We start from the raw sequence: 22958 nt of genomic DNA, 5'->3' as shown, positions 1-22958 counted from the left end.
ACATGAATTAACATCACATCGTATCATCACTTATTTCAAACGCCATACCCTTTTCACTGGTGGCTAATGATTTGTTTAGACATGAATGCTGTATACCTAAGAGTGAGGGCGTCGTATTTAACACTCGTGGATCCAATCTCTTAAATAACATTTTTTATAATCAAATTTCACGTAGGATTTATCATCAATGATTACAAGAACTGATATTCGGCTCAGTAGTTTATCGTATGCATTCCTAGCCTTTGGTTTGACAGATGCAGATCTTTTTGGATTTTTCTGCTTCTTGAAAGTCCTCAGTCCATTTTGTGTCTGCTCGATCGACGATTCTCTCGGAGGTTTCCAGCTTTCTGGCCTCATTTCATATGAAAGTACCTTATTTTAAGTAGCATGAACGTTTGTTCTTCGTCCTGAAAAGTAAAATGCTTCCATTTGCGCCAACTGACTCAGCGAAACGTTAGGAATAGTGACAAAATAATGCATGGTATCATATTTTTCTAATAAGAAAACACTGAATTTTACCGAAATCATGATTCTTTTTGCCGTCCACATATTGTGTGTTGGCCAAATAAGCAATAAAACAATGCCTATACTAATAGGATACATTTAGGTGCAAATGCCCTAGGCGATCATCGTACCGCATAATCGGTTCCGTTTCGGTTCTAAACGTTGTTAGTGTTACTTTCACAACAACGATTTCTCGTTAGGACATTTTCTATCAAACGGAACGTAACTCAATTAGTTAATGGTAGATTTGCCACTGAACGCATTGATAGTTCCTAACGAACAGGAAAATTTGATCAATAGTGAAAGGAAATTATAAGTATAGTGTGATTTACATTTTATGAACACTTTGCAAAGGAATTCCGACAACAATCAAACTAATACCTTTTCTTAATGATTCCTGATCAGGTTTGGAAAAAGATTAGAAATAACTATAATATCTTATTGAGAACAAGGTTCGCCTTTGAAGGACGTTAATCGTTGAATGCAATCAAAAGCCTTGGTATCACATTCCTGTAGTGGAATTTGACCTTCTGTTTCAACAGACTTCGCAGCCGATTCAGAGAGTACAGAACCATTGCATGGCGGGTGCTACGATTCTACTGACACTACCAATCCTTTCAGGTCGGGGCTCGAACATACGACAACTGATTTGAATGCAATCAACTTCGCTTGAAATTGATCCCCAGCGTAACATAGTTCCCACTGGCATCTGATTAGATTACCTCAAAACACATGAATTAACATCACATCGTATCATCACTTATTTCAAACGCCATACCCTTTTCACTGGTGGCTAATGATTTGTTTAGACATGAATGCTGTATACCTAAGAGTGAGGGCGTCGTATTTAACACTCGTGGATCCAATCTCTTAAATAACATTTTTTATAATCAAATTTCACGTAGGATTTATCATCAATGATTACAAGAACTGATATTCGGCTCAGTAGTTTATCGTATGCATTCCTAGCCTTTGGTTTGACAGATGCAGATCTTTTTGGATTTTTCTGCTTCTTGAAAGTCCTCAGTCCATTTTGTGTCTGCTCGATCGACGATTCTCTCGGAGGTTTCCAGCTTTCTGGCCTCATTTCATATGAAAGTACCTTATTTTAAGTAGCATGAACGTTTGTTCTTCGTCCTGAAAAGTAAAATGCTTCCATTTGCGCCAACTGACTCAGCGAAACGTTAGGAATAGTGACAAAATAATGCATGGTATCATATTTTTCTAATAAGAAAACACTGAATTTTACCGAAATCATGATTCTTTTTGCCGTCCACATATTGTGTGTTGGCCAAATAAGCAATAAAACAATGCCTATACTAATAGGATACATTTAGGTGCAAATGCCCTAGGCGATCATCGTACCGCATAATCGGTTCCGTTTCGGTTCTAAACGTTGTTAGTGTTACTTTCACAACAACGATTTCTCGTTAGGACATTTTCTATCAAACGGAACGTAACTCAATTAGTTAATGGTAGATTTGCCACTGAACGCATTGATAGTTCCTAACGAACTGGAAAATTTGATCAATAGTGAAAGGAAATTATAAGTATAGTGTGATTTACATTTTATGAACACTTTGCAAAGGAATTCCGACAACAATCAAACTAATCTCTTTTCTTAATGATTCCTGATCAGGTTTGGAAAAAGATTAGAAATAACTATAATATCTTATTGAGAACAAGGTTCGCCTTTGAAGGACGTTAATCGTTGAATGCAATCAAAAGCCTTGGTATCACATTCCTGTAGTGGAATTTGACCTTCTGTTTCAACAGACTTCGCAGCCGATTCAGAGAGTACAGAACCATTGCATGGCGGGTGCTACGATTCTACTGACACTACCAATCCTTTCAGGTCGGGGCTCGAACATACGACAACTGATTTGAATGCAATCAACTTCGCTTGAAATTGATCCCCAGCGTAACATAGTTCCCACTGGCATCTGATTAGATTACCTCAAAACACATCAATTAACATCACATCGTATCATCACTTATTTCAAACGCCATACCCCCTTCACTGGTGGCTAATGATTTGTTTAGACATGAATGCTGTATACCTAAGAGTGAGGGCGTCGTATTTAACACTCGTGGATCCACTCATGTCTATTGGCATATGTTGCCTTCACGCGCTATTTAAAAACAATTAACAGAAACAAAACATTTCGCACTCTGCTGCATCCTCGTTTAGTCCGCTTGAAAGAGCAACGTGAAATGAACGATCATTGAATCTGAAGAAAGTGCTTTGCGTTTCTGGTTTGTTTGTTTGCTTTTTTCATTTGATTCCCCACTAATAGTTTTTCTTTTGTTGTGACTTTTCAATTGGCACTTATTGCGGAACGGTCAATTCCTTCCTCATATTGCCCCGTCCACTCTTGTAAAGCGCATTCGAACCAAACACCCAACATTTCCAGTCAATCAACAACCAAAACTCCCAGATTTCCATGGAATGACGAAACGCAAACTGCAGTTCGAGAAGGAACCATAGACAAAGAAATAAAAAAGAATTATCTGGGCGCCTGCCTTGTTAATATTGTTTTTTTATATTATCGCATTTCGTTTTTCGTTTATCTCGTTCAATCGGTTTCTTTAGCCATGCAAAACCGGTGTTGCTTGACAAAGGCAAAGCAGAATTCGATGTGTATTGCGCGGAAAATGGAAAAAAATAATAGTACATAAATGTATAATGATTGCAGTAGGAAGTGAAGCTGGGACATTGGAGGAAAATGATGGTGAGATAAATCGAAAAAATGGCACTGCAAAGTTATTGGCACTCAACTCAAACGTTTGTTCGTTGCTCAGTCGCGTTCCTTCCAAATTGCTCATTTTGAAGAAGCAATTATTTAGCTCTTCGTTGTAGTGCTTTGTACACAACTATCAGAACTCATTCAGTATTAGATGACATATGTCTTTTGGGACGTCACGTCACTTAGAAATGTCGACATGCCGATTGCGATAAATAACGCATGATTTTAGAAGGTGATTTTGAATAAAGTATTGAATCTTGAAAACATTGCTCTTGGTACGGTAAGCTCACTATCGACAACGGCCCGATCGAAATCGATTGTCGTCCCTAAGTTTTGTTCACGAACGAACGCAAAACAGAAATCAGAGCAACTGTTTTAACACAGCGTGACAGCGGCGATTTGTTAGGGCGTCGTTGGTGATTCGTTCGTGAGAAACGAAAACAAAATCAAAGTATGTGCTAGACGTCTATTTCATCGGGGAACATAATACGCACCACGTGCTTTCGAGATTGATCGATGGGGAGCGATTCGTCGGTAGTATTGCTTTTCGTTTCATTCGGGCCAGTTACCGTTCACGTGGTAGGAGGTAAGCTGCCTGGATTCGCGATGGGTTTTTACAATTTATTTTTTTTCTGTAAGCCAGGCCCCATACACGATAGGTTGTAGCCTTCTGAGCGTGACGCGCTATATGGAAAAGCGCGATAATTGATCACCTGCTGGGAAGAAAAAGAAAGGAAGGAAATATTAGCGTTTCCATCACTTTTCAAACAAAAACGGGAGGAGCGCCAACTGCGATCAACAAGTGAAACATATGTCGTTTTCGTTTTTAAATTGCACTACACCGGTGTAGGTAAGGTGGCACTGAAATCGTTCGTTTTTGCCAATTGCACTACACCAGTGCTACACTTTTTCTGCACCGACACCACTGGTGTAGCACTCATCAAAAGTATGGTGTAGCTCTGTGCAATGGAATCGTTTATGGTAGTCCATGGTTACTGTTTATGTTTTCGTCATTTTTGTTCGTTTATTCATGCATCCGTGTAGCCCTGCACCGGTGTAGTGCAAATTAAAAACGAAAACGCCAATAGATTGACGGTTTTGAGACAAATTGTTCGGTATTCGGTGACGAAAGTGAAATTAGTGTGGGGTTTGGATAACCAGGAATCAGAACAAATTGGCTCAAATGGCACGTCCCCCTTGATTTTGAGTTCAGTGACTTTTTTGCAGGTATTGGAAATAATCATTTACTCTGACCGTTTCGGAATATGCAGTTATAAGTACACTTTCTTAAAGAGTTCAATCACTTCTATTTCGTTCGAAATGATCCATCGAGGAAGTGAACAATTTTCACTCGGTTACATAAACGCCAAGATACCAAAACCCTTGACTTATCACTAGGTTTAATTGTTGGCTCAATATATTGTACGTCAGTTGTGGGGATTCGAGTACTTATTGGCTACTCGGCCCCCCATAAAGTTGACCTAAATGTCATTTTCTAGTTCCAATTAGCCTAGATAGCCTTGTAGTATCCATCAACTTTAAGGAAAAGCTAGTGGTACTTGGTGGAATTATTTCAACAAGACTTAGTCCAGTATTTTTCTGTTCTATGTCGTAGAAAGCAACTAAATCAGGAACTCCTTAGTCAAGGAGTATTTCCTTTCCGATGACTGAATAACTGCAGGAGTTTCAATAATGCAGTCGAAAACGGAATATCTTTAGCATTACTGTGCAGTAAACGTTTCGAGTCTTCCCAACCTCCCTTCAAGGGGGCACGTATGAATCTATTCCGACTTCTTCAGGACGGTGAAGCTTCTATAGCTCAAGAATAGAAGTTCAAGAACCATATTTCCAACTAGTAAACTTTAACATCCGAAAGTTATTAATCCTAGTCTTTGTTGTTTTATCAAGAATGGTATGACAAATCCACGTGAAATGCCCCAAACATGCATACTTACAAATTGTTCTATCGAAATATCTCTCATAGCTGAGTTCACAATTCAAGATATTTGTACTGTCATAGTAACACATCGATAGGACATATGTGTATTGCTCGCTACTATTACTATAGTGCAATAGTAGTTCACCACTTATACTCAGTAGAGATGTAAATGATAACCACATTATTCGGGGCAGTTCGGATATAAATTTTTGAGGCTCTGAATTGATGGAGTTTGTAAGCAGTACAAATTGACCTATAGTTAAGGGCTGAGACCAGTAGGTCGCGTAAAAGTTTTGAATCAACCACGTGTCTCGCTCTGCGTATTACATTTCTCTCCATGCTCTCTCGCATATGTGCAAAATGAATCTTGATGGGACGGTTGACCAGAAAAGTTTCGTTATTTTCGGTTACATGTTTGACTACATCAATCGGTCGAATGGGATTGACACATATAAGAATAAAATGTGTCTCCATCCAATAAAGCTACCGCTTGTTTGGCAGCCTTGCTGAGCCGATTCTATTTCTCTCTCATTTTTCGTTACGTTACAAGGAAACTGGAGCTGAAAAAATGGCGCGTCATAAAAATCGACTTACCTTCAATAACATTCACTTCATTTTTATCGCGACAACACCTATATTTTTATGCACTATATGCATCTAAATTAAACAAGTTGAAAGTGGCCGTTTTCATCTATGCAATTCTTCCTTCAGAAAAAGACTTTCCCGACCGCTAAAGTCAATGAATCATTCTGAAATTTTCACATAATAATCGAAACTAATTTTCTAAGAGATTGTCAGTTGAGTTTTTTGATATTCGTCACCGTTTCTGAGAAAATCATATTTGAAGCGTGAAAATAGCCCTCTAAAACACACTGGCCTCAGACCATAAGGTAATCATTCAGCTTTTCAAAATCTATTAAAGAGGTGGGTTTCGACGTAATTCCTTACTCCGACAAAATCGTGGATGGGTTGGTCAATTGGTTCATCCCCGATAAGCTCGAACTTTCGTTATCTGATCATATCTTTCTGATATATATCTTTCCGATCAGTCGATCGCCTCATTTGATATTGTCATGTAATCCAAATTCTTCAAACTGGGATCTCTACGAAGAGGTTTTAGCGACTGGATTTTGCAGGTATCTTCTAATATTTGAAAATCCTGTTGATATTGATAATGTTGATGAGACTACCTCACTCTTAGTTATAGCATATGGAGAGCCTTGTCCACTTCGAATTGTGCGAGCTTATAAAAAAGCTACTTGTTGAAAGACTAAATTAAGGAAACTGTACAGAAGAAAGTGGAATCACCGACGCAGTGGTTGCCTGGAGACGTTGGAAAGGTTTACAAGAGTGCCATCTGAACGAAGTGATTGGAAAAGACTTTGCACGAATGTCTCTAATCTACGCAAGGCTATTTGATTTAATAAGCTACTTTTGAAACCGTAGGTCTTTCACGTTGGTTTCTGAAAGATCATCGGACGGCGCCTTTTTATTTCTTTATTTCCGTTATAGAGGTTTTAACCTTTTGGTCGTTCGCCACTCGAGTCATTAAAAACATTCCTGACCCGATGGGTGGGGTTTGGAATAGAACCCAGGTAGACTGCGCGAAAGACAATTGTCTTATACCGTTTTCGTTTATTTTGGGACTGTCCATAAAAGACGTCACGCCGCAAGGGGGAGGGGGGTGTTTTATAAAACGTGACCTTTTGTGACAGGGGGGAGGGGGGGAGGTTTTTGGAATGTGACGTCCAATATTTTCAATGAGCGCATTTTTGAAATACCTAATTATATTAGTGCTTTGTCCTATTTCCTGAAAAAATCGCCACAATAAACGTTTACATTCTATAGGAAAACGTGTATTTGTTGATGTAAAAGCTTTTTCTTGTAAATTCGGAAATGAATGATGCAAAAAATCATTTCTGTTGTCATCAGCAAAAGTGCACGGAGGAGCGAGTAAATTAGCGAAATTAATAAATTTTGCCTAATATGAGTAAAAAGAAAAAGATGCCTTCAAACAGTTTAACTTAAGATGTGCACTGACAATTTTTTCAGTAATTTGATTTTCTAGCAATGATAATAGTATATCATAAGAATTTCTCTTATCTGATTCTGATGCAGTTTATTCAATTATACTTAATTTGAAAAAGGGCGGGAGATCAACGATTTCAGACGTAGAACATGTCATGTCTTATCTTGATCATATGTGATTTTACTCCACCAACATAAAAGCTTATCGAATCATCCAATGATTGAACTTTCACTGATCAACTAATAATGAAAAGATTCTTCGGTAGTGATCTCGTTTTGATGAGGTTTTGGTCTTTATTTTCTCAGTCCTGTAAGCTACACTAAGGAAATATTATTCTTTACCTAAAACAATAATATATCTGTGTAGCCCTAGGAGGAATAAAACAGATGATTTAAATGTTTCATCAATTCCAACCAAATATTTTTGTTAATTTATATAATTAATATTAATAAAATAATTCCGATGATTTTGTAGATTTATGGATATTTTTTAATCTAATGACAGCATGTAATAAATCGATTTTTCCCTCATATTTGTATGGTTTGTCATACATGTTGAGAATTTATTGAGATGAATTTTATTTATTTTGAATTCGTGACACGTGACATAGGGGGGATGGGGGTCTTTGCTTCTGTGACAATTTGTGACAAAGGGGGGATGGGGAGTCAAAAATCGTCAAAAAAAGCGTGACGTCTTTTATGGACAGCCCCTTATCAGAGCAGCCCGAAAGCTGACCCAGAGTCGCCCAAACAACGTTTGATATGTTTGTTTTAGCAACCTGAGGTCGCTCTAGATCGGACTCCAATCGCGTAGTTTCGCTCTGAAAATTTTCTCGGGTCGCACCATGCATCCATGCGAGTTTGCTTATTTTTCTTTTTTTATAAGTTGTTGTTTAGGGCGCGTACCACGTGTTCTTTTCACTCGGAGTCAGAGTCGCCCGCGTGTAGGTTCAAAAACGAAAACGGCATTACTCACCACGCTATGCCCGCCCCTCAGACGGGACTTGTTTGATGAAGGTTTACTGTTTTTTTATCTCACATCGGCAGCTGTTCCTGATACTTTTTCACGCAGCTATGATTTTTTGACACTTGCTCGATTGGACACAAGTGATGATTGTATCTGTCAAACGGGAAGTTGAGAGTTGTGTTCAGTACAAGTCACCTGAAGAGGATGTAATTGTCCAAGTGTTACATCTATGAAAAGGCTTGAAGATTTAAAATAAAACATTCCTACTTTCAGTATTACGATAGGACATATTCCTAAAGTATGGTGGGAATTAATTGCCAAATTCATTCCAAAAGGCGGTCGCGACACTTAGGAGAAAGCAAAGAGTTTCTTAGGTTTATTGTAGCGTACGGTGTTACGGATCTACGGACAAGTTGCTTAAGCGCCACCTCTCACGAGGACCACTTGTCACGTTCAAAGGTTGCCCGACTAGAAACTCCGCCTCAGGCCGGATCAGATTACTATAATATTGGGGAAACTAAACGGAAGACGCAAACGTCAAAGGGTACTCAGTCTCAAAGGTCGAATCCGCGAATAGACCACCGACCAATCAACTCGCAGATTCCTAACTGACAAAATCCCTAAAAAAAACAACCAAATAATAAGCCAGCGAAGAAACCAGAGTGGGGACTGTTTTCCCGAGTAGTCCAACCCAGATTACTAAAACACAAAACTATAAACGAGACGACCGCGAAACCAGAGACCCTTTAAAGAAACAAAACTACCGGAATACCACTTCAAATAGCAATACATACTTTTAAGAAACGTGAATTACTAACGAACATTCATTCGACCAACAAACACCTAACTATTTCTTTTTTTTATTCCAACATTTACTCGAATTTCCTAACCACTAAATTCCTAAACTATATTCGAACATTAATTCGACATCTACAAACACTTAAATTTTCTTAAATTTTCTAATATAAATCTATTTTATATATTTACATAATTTTGTATTTTTTTATTCGCGGTTCAGGGCCCTAGCAAGTGCGGGTGGAGAAACTAATATTTGCTATAATTCTCGGAGCTTTTATATAACCCTGCGCAGGGAATTAGGCATTTACTCGCCCTTATCAGTCGATCAGCCTTCTTTCTGCTACCTGTTTTGCCACTGCAATGTGTTGCTGCTTCTGCTGCCAAATTCAGCGTGGTTTGTCGCTGAAGTTTTCTGCGCCCCCTTAGCGCGGCTCTCCGGGTGAGGTCCTCGAGTTGAAGCGTAACTGCTGGTAGTGTTGGACCTCAAAACAGCATACCAGCAACAAAAAACGGAGCGCACGCGACGAATTTGCGATGGCCGCAGATGACACGTGGAGTCGCTGTGTCCGTTCGTTTTGATGGCGGTGCGGTCGTAGCTTCACCGATCGATCGATTATGTGAGCTAATTGTCTACACGCCGTACGTTAACCTTTGTATTACCTTTTGTGGTCCTCACACTTGCGCACGCAAAGTCTCCGCACTTTATAACTAGCTCCTAACTGCGCTCTCCTATCAAAAAGTGGTAATTTCTATAACTTTGTCTCGTCTAAAAAGTCTCAAGTTAGAATACTAACCTACTACGTAACACGAGCTACACAAATTTTACCACTCTGACCTCATTCACTGATCAAATTGAAATGATTGATCAGAGAAACTGGTAATCCTAAGATACGAGATTTTGGATTTAAGAAACCGGAAATCGCATTACGAACTCATATTGGATTACTCGGAATCGAACCGAATTCTCGTTTTTTCTTTAGTAGTTCACATCTAACCGTCTCATATCCCCAAATCAACGAACTTCGGGTCAATATTTAAATATCAAGAACATGAAAGTAAGTCGCATCATCGCTTCGCGAGTCCAAAGGTCACGATACAGCAAAGAGAGACAGAATTGGAGAGAATAGGCAATCGCTTCTTACGCAAGTGGGGAAATACAAAAACAGCCGCCTGATGTTCATTCCTCACAGGTTTGGAGAAATGAGCTTTCATGACAAAGTATGCCTTATCGAAGTGGTAGCGGTTTGATGCTTTATTGGCTAACACGTGATCGTTACACTATCAGTCTTAGCTCATTTTTTCTTGTAACACTGGATCGAAGATGAGTGTAGATTTCTTTTTATCCAATTTATCACAGACCTACTACCCTAAGCTTTTTGACAATGTTTTCAAGTAGCCAGCTGATGATCATTGGCGACAAGTGATTTACATACTTGTATCCTAACTGAAAATCATATAAGATGGTATAGCTTTTTTAAAGTGCATGCGTAGCAAACGTTCTCTTTCCTTTTTCAATAGAAGAAATCTCTCCGTACTTCAACATAATTCTTCGAATGAATTCGTCGGTTGTGATTGAAGCGAGATCATACACACGTACGCCTATGGCTTGATAATCCAAATACTTTGGTATGCTGTACTTTATGTATTCAAGCTCTACGTAATGCATGTTGTTGTTGTCTATAGCAAATTCAATTTCTTTGTACTTCTCATAAAATTTAATATAGATTAAGCTATCCGTCTTATTAAGCTGTAGTAAATGCACCTCTTTAAATTTTATTTAAATTTAAATACAGGCTCGAACAAAATTTTTCCAAATCCTGTGTAAATTTCAAATTTGTTATACGTTGAAAACACTACTACCACTTACCCGACTATTCGCCGCGATCTTTCAAAACGTTCCACTACGTTTCGGAACGATCTCCCTGCCTATTACATAAATATTCCAACTACAACAATTTTAACACTTCTCACACGATTTCCCTAAGTGTTGAAGATAACTTTATTTCCATGTCGCATAAATCACACGAGAATTCGATCGGAAGAAAACTAAAATAAAATTGCCATTTTAACCAACAGCAAAACAAAAATCTAACGTGAAGTGAAAGTTGCGCCCAAAATTGTGGCTCATGTGAAAGCTGCTCCTAGCAAAACAACCGTTATTGGAAACTTAATTTAAACATTAATGACAGAGGTGGCGGAAGCCTTATTGCGAGTATACTGAAACTCATTCCATCGCTATGGAAAATCGAAAATGTGTGGATAGCTTACATCGAAAAAAAAATATCAAAAGTAACAATAACAATTTTACATGAGCACTTGAATATGAAAACAAAAAATGGTTTGCAAAGTTAGTGGCCGCGTTTCCTCACAGCTGATCAAAAACAGGGGCGTATCCGCCCGGCGGGAGAGAAATTCTCAAATTCCATATATATATATATATATATATATATATATATATATATATATATATATATATATATATATATATATATATATATATATATATATATATATATATATATATATATATATATATATATATATATATATATATATATATATATATATATATATATATATATATATATATATATATATATATATATATATATATATATATATGAAGCGAAATTTAAACTAACCGACAACGAAAGTAAGTTGGTCGACTCGATCATAAACTTGCAAGACTAATCTTTATAACAGAAACTGGATTGTGTAAATATTTCAGTTTATAGAATGGAATAAATGAAGTATATTGACAGGAAGAACGAATGCTGTTGATTTATGTTCATTGCCTGCAAGTTAACTCAAATTCCTTATGTTTTGCTTCCCAATCTTTTGCTTTTTCGCGACAAGTACAGATAGCACACGATAGCTTGGTTGTTTTTGCTGTTCACTGCTTATCATTGAAAGTGTATGTGTATTGCTTCTTTGGGAATTTTTTACACCAGAACAATATAACATGGTTTTTCTGCGTGTCCTGTTATTCGTTCAGTTTCTTTTTGGGACTATTAGAAAAATATAAAATTCGATAAATCAACGACAGAGCTTTTCCGAAATTATAGAAAATTACGTTCCCCCGTTTCATGAGTCGTTGGAATTGAGTTGTGTGCATTTTTATAATTATTTTAAAATGCAATAGTAGTATGCCGCAATAAAACGATATAAAGCTTGCGTTCGACAGAATCATTGAAGTCAAGTCTCGAGTCAAGTGCTTCAATTTCATTCAATTATTTGTATCGTCGAACTCAATTCATTGAGTCTAGGCGGTGCTTTGCAATCGTGCTAATCGTCCGATATTATTGGCTTTTTCTAGTTAGATTTAATTCAATATGTTGCGCCATGAGCAATAATTTCTCATAGGAATCAGCAGGCATAGCAAAACTGAATCATTTATGCTGGCAAACCATCCCAGAAACAGTGGCTAAAATTAAACCTAGGCTCTTTCTTCGTAATTGAGCAAGGATGGCAAATAATACCAATTATTTTACCTGTTTCAACTTCAAAACGGACGGAAGGAATGCTTAATTTGCACAGAAACAGAACCGTAATAGGTATACGGGTTAGAAATCCCTAACGTCAACAAAACAACAGATTGGGGTGGAGTAACGAGAAAGTGTACAAATAAATTTAATTTTCTTTGAAATGGGACTTCTGTCGGTTGACGTTTAGTATTTTTGTGACTTCCAAGGTTTGTTTGCTATCTCGTTGAAGCATCCCTAATAATGGTTACTAATCAACTGCAAACGGCCAGTCTCAGAGTAAGGCTGTGCTAGACCTATCTTTGTGCAGAGGATTTCGATTTCCAACAATAGGAAAAGTCCAGAGCCTTCCAAAATAGTTGAAGCCTATTTTCATCATTCTGTTGTGCTCATCCGAATGAATCGAAACGATAGTGCACGAGGAAAACGATATAAGAGCCGTGTCAAGGTTCTTTCATTTATTTATTCTCATGTCATTCCCACTTCCGAAAATAGAATTTCAACAGGTTCACACCTTCCGAGCGCAACACTTTCAGTGTCCTGTACCAGTGCCCACACAGTTCGACCTAGCAACCTTATTCGGTATTGGTTGGAGTGATAGCCCAGAAAACACAGGTGATGATATTGAATGAGCTACGTAAAAGTTGCCCATGGCAGCGCTCAATGCAAGGTTTCCAGACTACTGGATGAACGTGACCTGATGAAGCTTTCGGTAGCTATGTTCGGTAGAAGTTACGGTGGTAGCGCCGTTCAGAAGCACGGTATACCATAAACAATATTAATTTTGGGTAGAGGAATTTAAAACAGTAGTGACATTTGGGACAGTTTGCTAAATGAAGGTGGAATGAGTAATTAGATGTTAAATATGCAAATTTCGTTGGTTTGAGCCCAGACTTTCATTACTGTTTCAGCAGTATCTGAAGAGCAAATGTCAGGTTTCATTGATTATTGACATATCTTTCGCCTGGCGTTAGTGAGTCCATTAGACTATTATATAATGGATCCAAGTAGGTATCCTTACAAGAAAATTTTCACCCTGAACAGGAAATTTTAATCAACGGATCTTGATGAAACCAATTGCACAAAGAAATTAATGACTCGCTATAGTCTCATGTTTTTATGAGTTACCGAAAAGACTTCCCTTTATACAACCGGTGTTAGCTATTGTCATCGGTTTTCATACACGTGTCGCATCACTCGGCGCCGTTCCTAGGCGCCTTAAAAATATATAACCTTCCCCTCAGCAATTTACGAACGTTTAGAGGATAAAATTGATTTTTCATCCGGGAGGAAAGTCATAAAAGTACCGAGGCCATTGAGTTTCCCTGTCGGTAATAATGAAAAGCTCTGCAACCGGTGCTGCCTGGTTTGTAAAAATAATAAGAATATTTGGAGCAAATTCTTCAACGAGAGCATACCTTAAAAGCGCACGGGTGGCTGCTGATTCTAGAGCCTTCGCGGCTGTGTGTTAGGCTGAAATTATGGCGGTAACGGGAGAGTGTCCCAAAAGTAATCGGAGTAATTTTTGGCCAGAAAGGATAAAGGAACCGTAAATCATACGGCCCTACCGTCAACGGAGTAGTTCACGATACGGTGTGACGGTGGCCAACTTTCAAGAGGTAATGCCATTTTTTATACTCAGCACCTATTTCTAGACCGGAGACAGCACATGTGAGAAAGATGTAGGTTATGGGAGTTTTATGAGCTTCCTGCCAGTCACTGGGAGGGTACTGGCGGCAGATGTATAATAAAATTTGAATTGATGCTCGTGCTTCAACTTTTCTGAGTTGACATGGAACAGGAGATCGAACATGTGCAGTTGTTGTCAATTATGTTAGTAGCAATACGTTTATTGTCTGTGCCAATCATGTGCGCATTTGAGATTTGCGGGATTGATTCAATAGTTCATAGAATAATTATTAGTTACTGAAACGAATCCTCTAGGTGTAAGGCTATCAAAAAATTGTTCACTCGATTATTGAGTTAAGGAGCAATTTTCAACCATAGGTAAACGACTATTGTTGCAAACTGCAAAATTAATTTCCTATGCTGTTCATTTAGTTCGTATTTCAAATAAAATGATGCTATCGCTATCGCTATATAAGACTGGTTTTCTGTTTTTCATCCTAAGATTGTGTTTATTTATTTATTTATTTTTCTATAATTCATCCGATAATTAATCGCAAATTTATGTGCAGGTTCGTCGAAATCGAAGAGATGTTCAACAGTCCCAAATGTTCTGATGCATGCTGTTATCGGTTCATAGAATCCAAACGTCGTTTGGTGGAATCTCGGTTGGAGTAAACTAAACGAAACTTGTATGTGATTATACATGTCCTAATTTTGGTTTTTATTAAGAAGGACATCAATACAAGGAGCACTGAGTTAACATTCTATTTAGTTTTTACGTAGGTTGCTGCTTATGTATTTAGCCTTGGCAACACTAAGTGTTGTTCGGTGGATTATACGTTTCCATCATAAAGCTGGACATTTTTTACCTATCTTCAGAACATTCTGTTTTGAGCGTTATTTGTTTTGTTTACAGTGAATTGAAAATGCTACCCGAGCAAAAAAAATGGAATTGAATCATAAACATTTTTGTGCAATGTTTAATAACGATTTTCGTCGTGAATTCACAAGACAAGAGTGCTTCAATCAACTTAGTTCGGCTTTTGGCAGTGTAGCCCTATTCTATGCAACTGTAAAAAAAAGGAAAAACGAATTCAATCGTGGTCGTAGTTCGGTTACCTATGAATACAAAGAAGGTCGTCCAAACTCAGTTGTTTTAACAGACAACATCGATGATGTGAAAAATCTTATAATGGAAGATCGTCATGTGACGTACCGTGAAATGGAAGCAGCCTTGGGCATTAGTGTGAAAAGCTTATTTGACAATCGCTCAAAAAAAAAGACTCGTGTCGATTGGTGCAAAGAAATGCTAAGACATTCAATCGTGGTGCTTGAAATTTCGTGTATAACATCTACACAGGTGACGAAACATGGATTTACTCATATAAATCCAAAACTAATCAGCAGTCGACTGTATGGGTGTTCCTAGAAAAACCAAATCCAACGAAAGTTGTTCGCAACTTCCAAGAAAACGGTGGGTGGTTTTTTCGGTATAATCGGACATATCGCTACCGTTGTTTTTGAGGATCGTAAGACCGTCAATTCTTATTCGTATACCACCATTTGTTTATCAGCCCAAGTAGCAAATGTAACTTATTGAACTTTCAAGATGTTTTACAATTGATTTAGAAATGTTATTTATGTTAGATATGTTCAGAAATATATATTAAAATTGGTTGTGCCACTTATCACTGTTAAGTTTCACAATACTACCGAAAAAATCACTGTAGAACCACTTTAAGTACATCTAAAACAATTGTGCTGTAAATCACCAACTTGTTAATGTTTCACTAGAAGCTCTACAAAAAATTTCACATCGTCACGTAAAACGGGAGTAACTATAACAATTGTGCAACTTATCAAAAACTTTCCAAACGGCTGTCATAATTGTACCGGGCACAATGTACGTCGAAATTGCTATAAATCTCTTGTGGAAGAAAAATTAGTGAAATGATTGATGCTCTCCGCAAGGCAAAAAATGCTAAGCCGAATTTATAACCTTTCTGTAAAAAATATATTTCTGCAGAGTCCGCATTGTTTTGGCTGCCTCATAAAGTTTTAGATCAGTGTGCGCAGTTTTCTTCAGTTTTAGAAAAACATTGATATAAAATTCAAAACTTGCAAAAAAGTTGTGCAAGATGTTTGAATTGAACGCAAAACATGCAGACATGAGATTATTATCATAAAAGTTGCAGGAACACAGCGTTATACCTATATGCAATGAAAACAAAAATCAATCAGATAATTTGTATTCGGTTTTCATGCCCGACAAAAAAAAATAACAGGCCTGACATCAATTTTCAAAGATATTGAACGAAAAGTTAATTTCATCATAGTTACTCCCATAGTTATATATTACCGCTTATGCAACTTGTATTTGCAACTTAAGCACACGGACTTGCCAAAATAATACCTACAGTGCGTATCACAAAAGTCGGGCCCTCTAAGATAAATGACTATACTGTATTGTTGTTTAATTCAACTAGAAGATTAAAACTGATAAAAAACAAAACGTAGAGAATTTCTTTCCGAAATATGAACATGTTAATGTTTCCTGTTATCTAGATAGTATATGTCATTACGTTGGGTGAACCATTTTCTATCCAACTCACTGTTACAATCGATGCCATATTGGAAAATATTCAAGAAAAAATCATTTCGAGATTTTTCAGGTTTAATTACACATTAGTTTGATAAAAATCGTCTGAGAATTTTGAAGAATGTTTGAATACACGTATTTTAAACACCATTCCGATGATTCTCATTCAAAATAATAGACTGTTATTTTCACAGAAATTTGTGTACAATCATCAAAACACGTTAATTTAAAGGCGCTTGAAAATTTCGGGCGTACGAATACATGTTTCACTATAAAAATGCAGTTCGTTGTCGATGTTTCATTTACAAAAACACAAAAGATTAATTCTACTATATGAGCTTTATCATTTTTCATGTGCAGATTATTTTACAAGATACATGTTTGTATTGAGAGCAATTGTATTGAAAATCATATGTGAAACTTATTAGAAATTATGTTTGTTATGTTTTTGTAAACGTCATTCCATTTCTTGTTTACATTACGTAGTAGATTGCACGAGTTTCACAATTGTTTTTTCGCTGATTTTATTACTGCCTTTTTGATGGGATCGACGCATGAGTTTTTGTATCAGTTGCACAATCGTTGTGAATGTTCGTAATAACGGATGAACTTGAAAGTATGTTGCACAACACAGAAAAATTGCGCTTTTTCTATGACACAACAGTTACTAGAATAGTGATATAAACTAACTTGATAAATTGCACACTCTGTAGAAATATACAGGACAGCAACTTAACATGCTACTTGGGAGAGGTTTTTCGTGATATAACGCAAAATCATTCTTCATCACGATAATGGAAGTTCTCACACATCGGCTCAAACAACCGAATATTTGAGCACCTAAAACGTCGAATTAATGATCAGAGATGCCAGATTTACAGATTTGTCTGTAAATCTGCAGATTTCGTATATAGTGCTGCAGACATTTTTTATTGTGCAGACTTTTGAAAATCGAGTTTTTCGCAGACTTTCGTCAAAATTTACAGACTTTTATCGCGACCTTTTGTTTTGCTCCTCAAGTCAGTTTTGTGTATCATACTTTATAGAGAAATTGCTGACTGCAGATTTTTTATCGGAAATACAGACTTTTGCAACCCTGTCTGAAGACATTTGAAATTTTTACCTGGCATCTCTGTTTATGGGTCACCCACCATATAGTCCTGACTTGTCACCTTACGACTTCTATTTGTTCCCTTCCGTGAACAATAAAAGGCGTAGATTGGGATTCAATACTCTTGAAGGAGCTGTTGAAGCGATCAAAAACCATGTTTTGGGGGTACCTCAAGAAGAGTGAAAAATGTCATGGAAGTTGGTTCAATCGTATGCAAAAGTATAACATATTGATCATCTAGGGAAATATTTTGAAAAACAATAAAACTATCTCCGATCAAATATAATACTGTTTTAAATACATAAGTAACGTGCGTTGCAATTTCAGAGATAAAATTTAAAATATCGTAAAGAGCAATGTGATGAATTATTCATACAAAACACAATGAATTCGAATTTTGTTTGTGGGTTAACATTTATGCATATACCCTCTACATCACAAACTAATCTCGTTTTAATCATTTACAATTAGGTCAAAGAATCAAACAAAAACGAAACAAAACGCAGATGTGTTCTGTGGTGTTAGTTAAGCTGCACTAGAACTATAACACGACTTTCATTATAATTAGTATAATCTTCTCTCATGTTTGTTTGTATAGTCAACAGTCTGATTTCCACTATACGATACTGTTTTAGTCAATTCCTGTGCTACGGAGGATCGCATAATTTGTATTTAATACAATATGAGAAGCGACATTTTAATACGTGCTTTAGAAATTTGCTATACTAATTACAGGCTCTTTCGTACAATTGCATGGTATAATGCTAATCAGATAATGATTTCAGAAATTCATTCAAAACGAAAATAGTGTATTGCATCGGTAGAGAATCATTGAAATTTGAGTTAGTAAAATTTTGTAGATAAGTGGTTATACACGTTGTTTTTGGCTATGAAAGTAGATTCAGAAAAAATTGTTTCTGAGAATGGAGGTCAGAACATTAGTTGTATTCTACTTACTGTGGTTGACGGTTATTTATTGTTTACCCTGAAAAATAAAAGAAAGCGCACATTAGATTTATAAATGGTTAGTAAATAACGAAAAGGTAATTGGGAATTAGTTCAGGCAAAAGAGAGCATGAAAATTTCAATTTTTACCAAGTGTAGTTGGTTGAGATCTTGTTCAAATAAGCGCGGTGAAGTTGAAGATGAACTTTATAGTTCTTCCGAAAACTTGATATTGCGGTTCAAGAGGATAGAAATTTTTCACAGTTTGTTCAATTCCTGTTAGGCACCTCTTCTATGTATTACATTTGTTTCAGTGATGGCTAAATATAAGTATGCTATTGAGGAGCAAGTGGCAAGATATGTTTCTGATCAGGTAGGGAAAACAAACCGAAATCCTAATTATTAAAGCTTTTTGATCTTTCGAAAGTTTTTTTTGTTTGCTATTATAGAAGTTTTAACCTTAAGGTGATTCGCCTCTTCGAGCCAGAAACGTTACGTGCGGGGTTGGCGATCGAACCCAGGTGGACTGTGTGAAAGGCATCGACCCATCAAGCTATACCCGTTCTCCTTTCGATAGTTAGGCCAGACCGTCAACGAGGAATATTATTTGGGCGTTATGAGACGTTTGCGTGAAGCAATTTGTCGAAAAGGCTAGATTTCTGGGCAAACAACTACCATCCCATTCACCTGATTTGGCTCCCTCCGACTTTTTCCTGTTCGGGAGACTCAAGAAAATCAAAAGTTATCAAAATTGGAAGGATCTTAGTAGATGATACGATTTTCAAGAATTGGAAGCATCTTAATAGGTGATTACGATTAGTAGGTGATACGAACCTAACCGCTTCTCGTTCAAACCAATTAAAGACAAATATTCTCAAATAACTAATCCACGACGAAGCCTAACTCTGTCATATTTTCAATAATACGATGAAATATTTACATTTAAAAGTATTATGTATCATGCTCCCACTCCCAATATGGTACATAATTTATTTAAAACCAAATCGCACAGCAACGAGTAGATGATTCAGAAAGCAGTTTATCGCTATTTACTCGCAACAAAAAAGATTTCTTGCGTCGTTACGTGACCATGGACGAAACATGGATACATCACTACACTCCAGAATCGAAGCGGCAGTCGTCTGAGTGGCGCACAGCTGGCGAAAGCCGTCCGAAGCGTCCGAAAACGCAGCAGTCAGCTGGCAAAGTCATGGCGTCAGTTTTTTTTGGATACGCATGGCGTGATTTTCATTGACTACCTCGAAAAAGGTAAATCGATCAACAGTGATTATCATATTGACTTACTTAGTCGATGAAAACAATGGCAAAATCGAACGAATTGGGCTTTGGTCTGCTTCCCCACCCCCCATACTCGCCAGATTTAGCCCCCAGTGACTACTGGCTCTTTGCTGATCTTAAAAAAATGCTCCAGGAAAAAAGATTTGGCTCAAATGAGGAGGTCACCGAAAGTTGTTTCACCGAAAGGGTTATTTCGATATTTTGTCGAAACAGTAATTTTGAATACATAACATAATTTATTAGAAAACTTCAAATTCTGGTTATTCATCAAAAATATTTATTTGTTTACTTATCTCCTGGATAATTGATGTGGCGGAGCCACATAATCGAAGCGGCGGCCTCTTGCATACAAACCTGTAACCGCCTCGCTTGCCCGGTCTACTCAAAGCTCAAAGATTGGATAACATACGAACAAAACTATGTGGCGAAGCCAAATGAGATATTTTTTCATCTGCATTCAGTTATCGGAAAATACCGCAAACAATTGCTTGGTAGATACACTAATAAAGTCAACAAATTTCTGTTGGGAATTCCGTTCTGAGGATCATGAATAAACATACAAAAATTATTCAAGTCTCTGGATCATTTCAGAAGTACGATTGTAGGTCAACAAAACGGGAGTAAATATAATCAATTTTCATTTGTTTTATTTTTAATCAATACCGATCACAATAACAAGACTAATGAAGAATTCGGCGAAATGACCCTTTTGGCGAAATGGCTTTTAGCGCAATGATCCCGATTCTATCGATTTTGATGAATAATCTTGTATTTTTAATTTTCTGAATAAACTTCAGGAACTTTGTAATCAAGGTAGTACTCCTGAGAAGACCAACTATTTCAACTGAAAATATGTTAGAGAACTATGAAAATGAAAAAAAAAGACTTGGTCATTTCTATCATCCGAGACGCACACAGACTAAATTATTTGTATTTCTCTCGGACAGATCCCTAGTTGGTCATGTAAACACTAAACAGGGCATTAAACAACTTACTTAGTAAGAAGACATGTATGCTCGATTATCGTCACCCGGGAGATACGTGTTTTCTTTCAATAAAATTATTGCAATTTCTTGAAAGATGTACCGTTTGAAATTCACACACACTCAAATTCCGTATCACACTTTTGATCCGTAGGATAAAATAGAAAAAAAGAACAGTGCGAGCGCAAAAACGTTATGCGCGAGTACTTCTAGTATGAGAATCTGTCGCACCGCGCCATCGAAAAAAGTTTATCATAAAACTGCTCGAAGAAAACGAATCGAAGACGGAACAAAAGCTGTCTAGGTTACCGAGAACGAAATGACCAAAAAGTTGCATGTGCGCAAGACTTTCGTGCAGAACCAGAAGTTATCGAAAGCAAACGGCTGCGTAATGGATGAAAAGCCATATGAGAAGGCGTACGTCAACCAAATTCTAGGAAATTTGTATGTGATTGCCAAGGATAAGTGTGATGCTCTCGAAACCCTTCGGATATAGAAGATTTCGAAGTTAGCCAAAAAGTTCTTGATTTGGCAAGCGATTTGTACCTACGAAAAGCGGAGTACTTCTTTCGTTACCACAAGCACCATGAATACACCTGTATTTGGAAAAGTGTATCTGAAGTGACTTATTCCTCTCCTAAAGTATCACGACGGTTCGACGACGGACGTGCCAGAGTGGTATAAGAACGATTACGTACCGAAAGCTCAGAACCCCGCAAACAGTGAGGAGCTGCGCTCAACAATAAATCATTTTGAAGGGCTACCTTCTAAAACAAGCTAAAGTAGTGAAGAATGTAGAAGAAATGAACAAAGAATGTGTTAATATGCTAAAAACTGTCGATTCTGAATGATTGTTCTAGTGGAACAATTCCATTACTGACAAAATGACATGTTCAAAACTACAACAAGGGACGCGGAAGAATTGAGCTCACGTTATACGTGCTATACGGAAGACTTTTGTGACTATCTTAAAATTGCCATTCCATCAATTTAGTTTCATATTTATGATTTTGAGTAAGTTTCAAAAATACAGTGGGTCAAGTATATTCTTAAAATGATTTATAACAATGCCTCACCCCAAAAAGATGACATGTAAATTGTATTGATTAAGGTAAGGATGCTTGTGTCAAATCTTATTTGTGCTAAGCTAACTGCGTTGTTTTTTCCCATTTTTTATGTTAAAACATACCATGCCTAGCTATATGCAGTCAATGATACTCATTGGGAAAGGTATGAGCAAAAGTTCTGTAAGAATATCGAACAAAAGTAAACAACCATTCAGAACAAAAGCCGTGGAAGAAAAATGAGAACAGCCCGGTTAGAACAAAGCTTCGTCCGCAATTGTTAAGAATACGGAGCACAAACAGGTCTGTAGAATTTGCGGGTGGCGAATTGGTTGTTCCTTGTGCGAATGAACTTGTTTCGAGTATTTCAATTGTTTGATCAGCTTTTCTATAAGAAATCCTCTTGTTCATGAAAAACGCTAAACAATGCTGCTTCTGTCACTGTATGAACAACGCGAGGCTGTGTGCTTTCATTTTTTCTCTATAGTAGGATGACGTACTCAATTTGAAATCTGGAAATAGATAGCAAAACACATCGAGTAAACTGTGGAGGCCATATCGAAGCGGCTCTTACCATAAGAGTAAAACACGTTTTTACGAGGTTTTTGAGATTTTGCTCGTGATTCGGTTGCTACAGTTGACTGAATCGGAAACGTTGGCGGCAGTTGGGGATCGCGATGCGTTGGTTTGAATGTTACACAAAAAAAATCTTGTGCAACTCGAACCAACTTAGCACGAAATCTGGTGAATCGCTTCCGGAAAGCTTTTTGCTATGATTCGAATCGTTCATCGAAGTCCTATCTGTGCTCAGGTTTAATGTAATAACTGAGGTGGATTTTTTTTCGTTATCTGTATCCAGACCG

At 37.2% G+C, this 22958-nt stretch overlaps 1 protein-coding gene across 11 annotated transcripts in view; it reads right to left on the bottom strand.

Moving 5' to 3' along the window:
- LOC131433166 (putative uncharacterized protein DDB_G0277255) overlaps positions 1–22958 on the bottom strand; it is a 320286-nt gene that overhangs the window by 215756 nt on the left and 81572 nt on the right. The window contains exon 4 of one of the 11 annotated variants that reach the window (XM_058600028.1): positions 18762–18789. The exons of the other annotated variants lie outside the window; for them this stretch is intronic. The gene's annotated coding sequence lies outside the window, so the exon portion shown is untranslated. The remainder of the gene's footprint in view (positions 1–18761; positions 18790–22958) is intronic. 11 annotated transcript variants of the gene reach the window in all.

This window comes from Malaya genurostris, chromosome 2 (assembly GCF_030247185.1).
Source record: "Malaya genurostris strain Urasoe2022 chromosome 2, Malgen_1.1, whole genome shotgun sequence".
NCBI classification, from domain to species: domain Eukaryota; kingdom Metazoa; phylum Arthropoda; class Insecta; order Diptera; family Culicidae; genus Malaya; species Malaya genurostris.
This window is presented reverse-complemented; position numbering and strand designations above follow the sequence as displayed.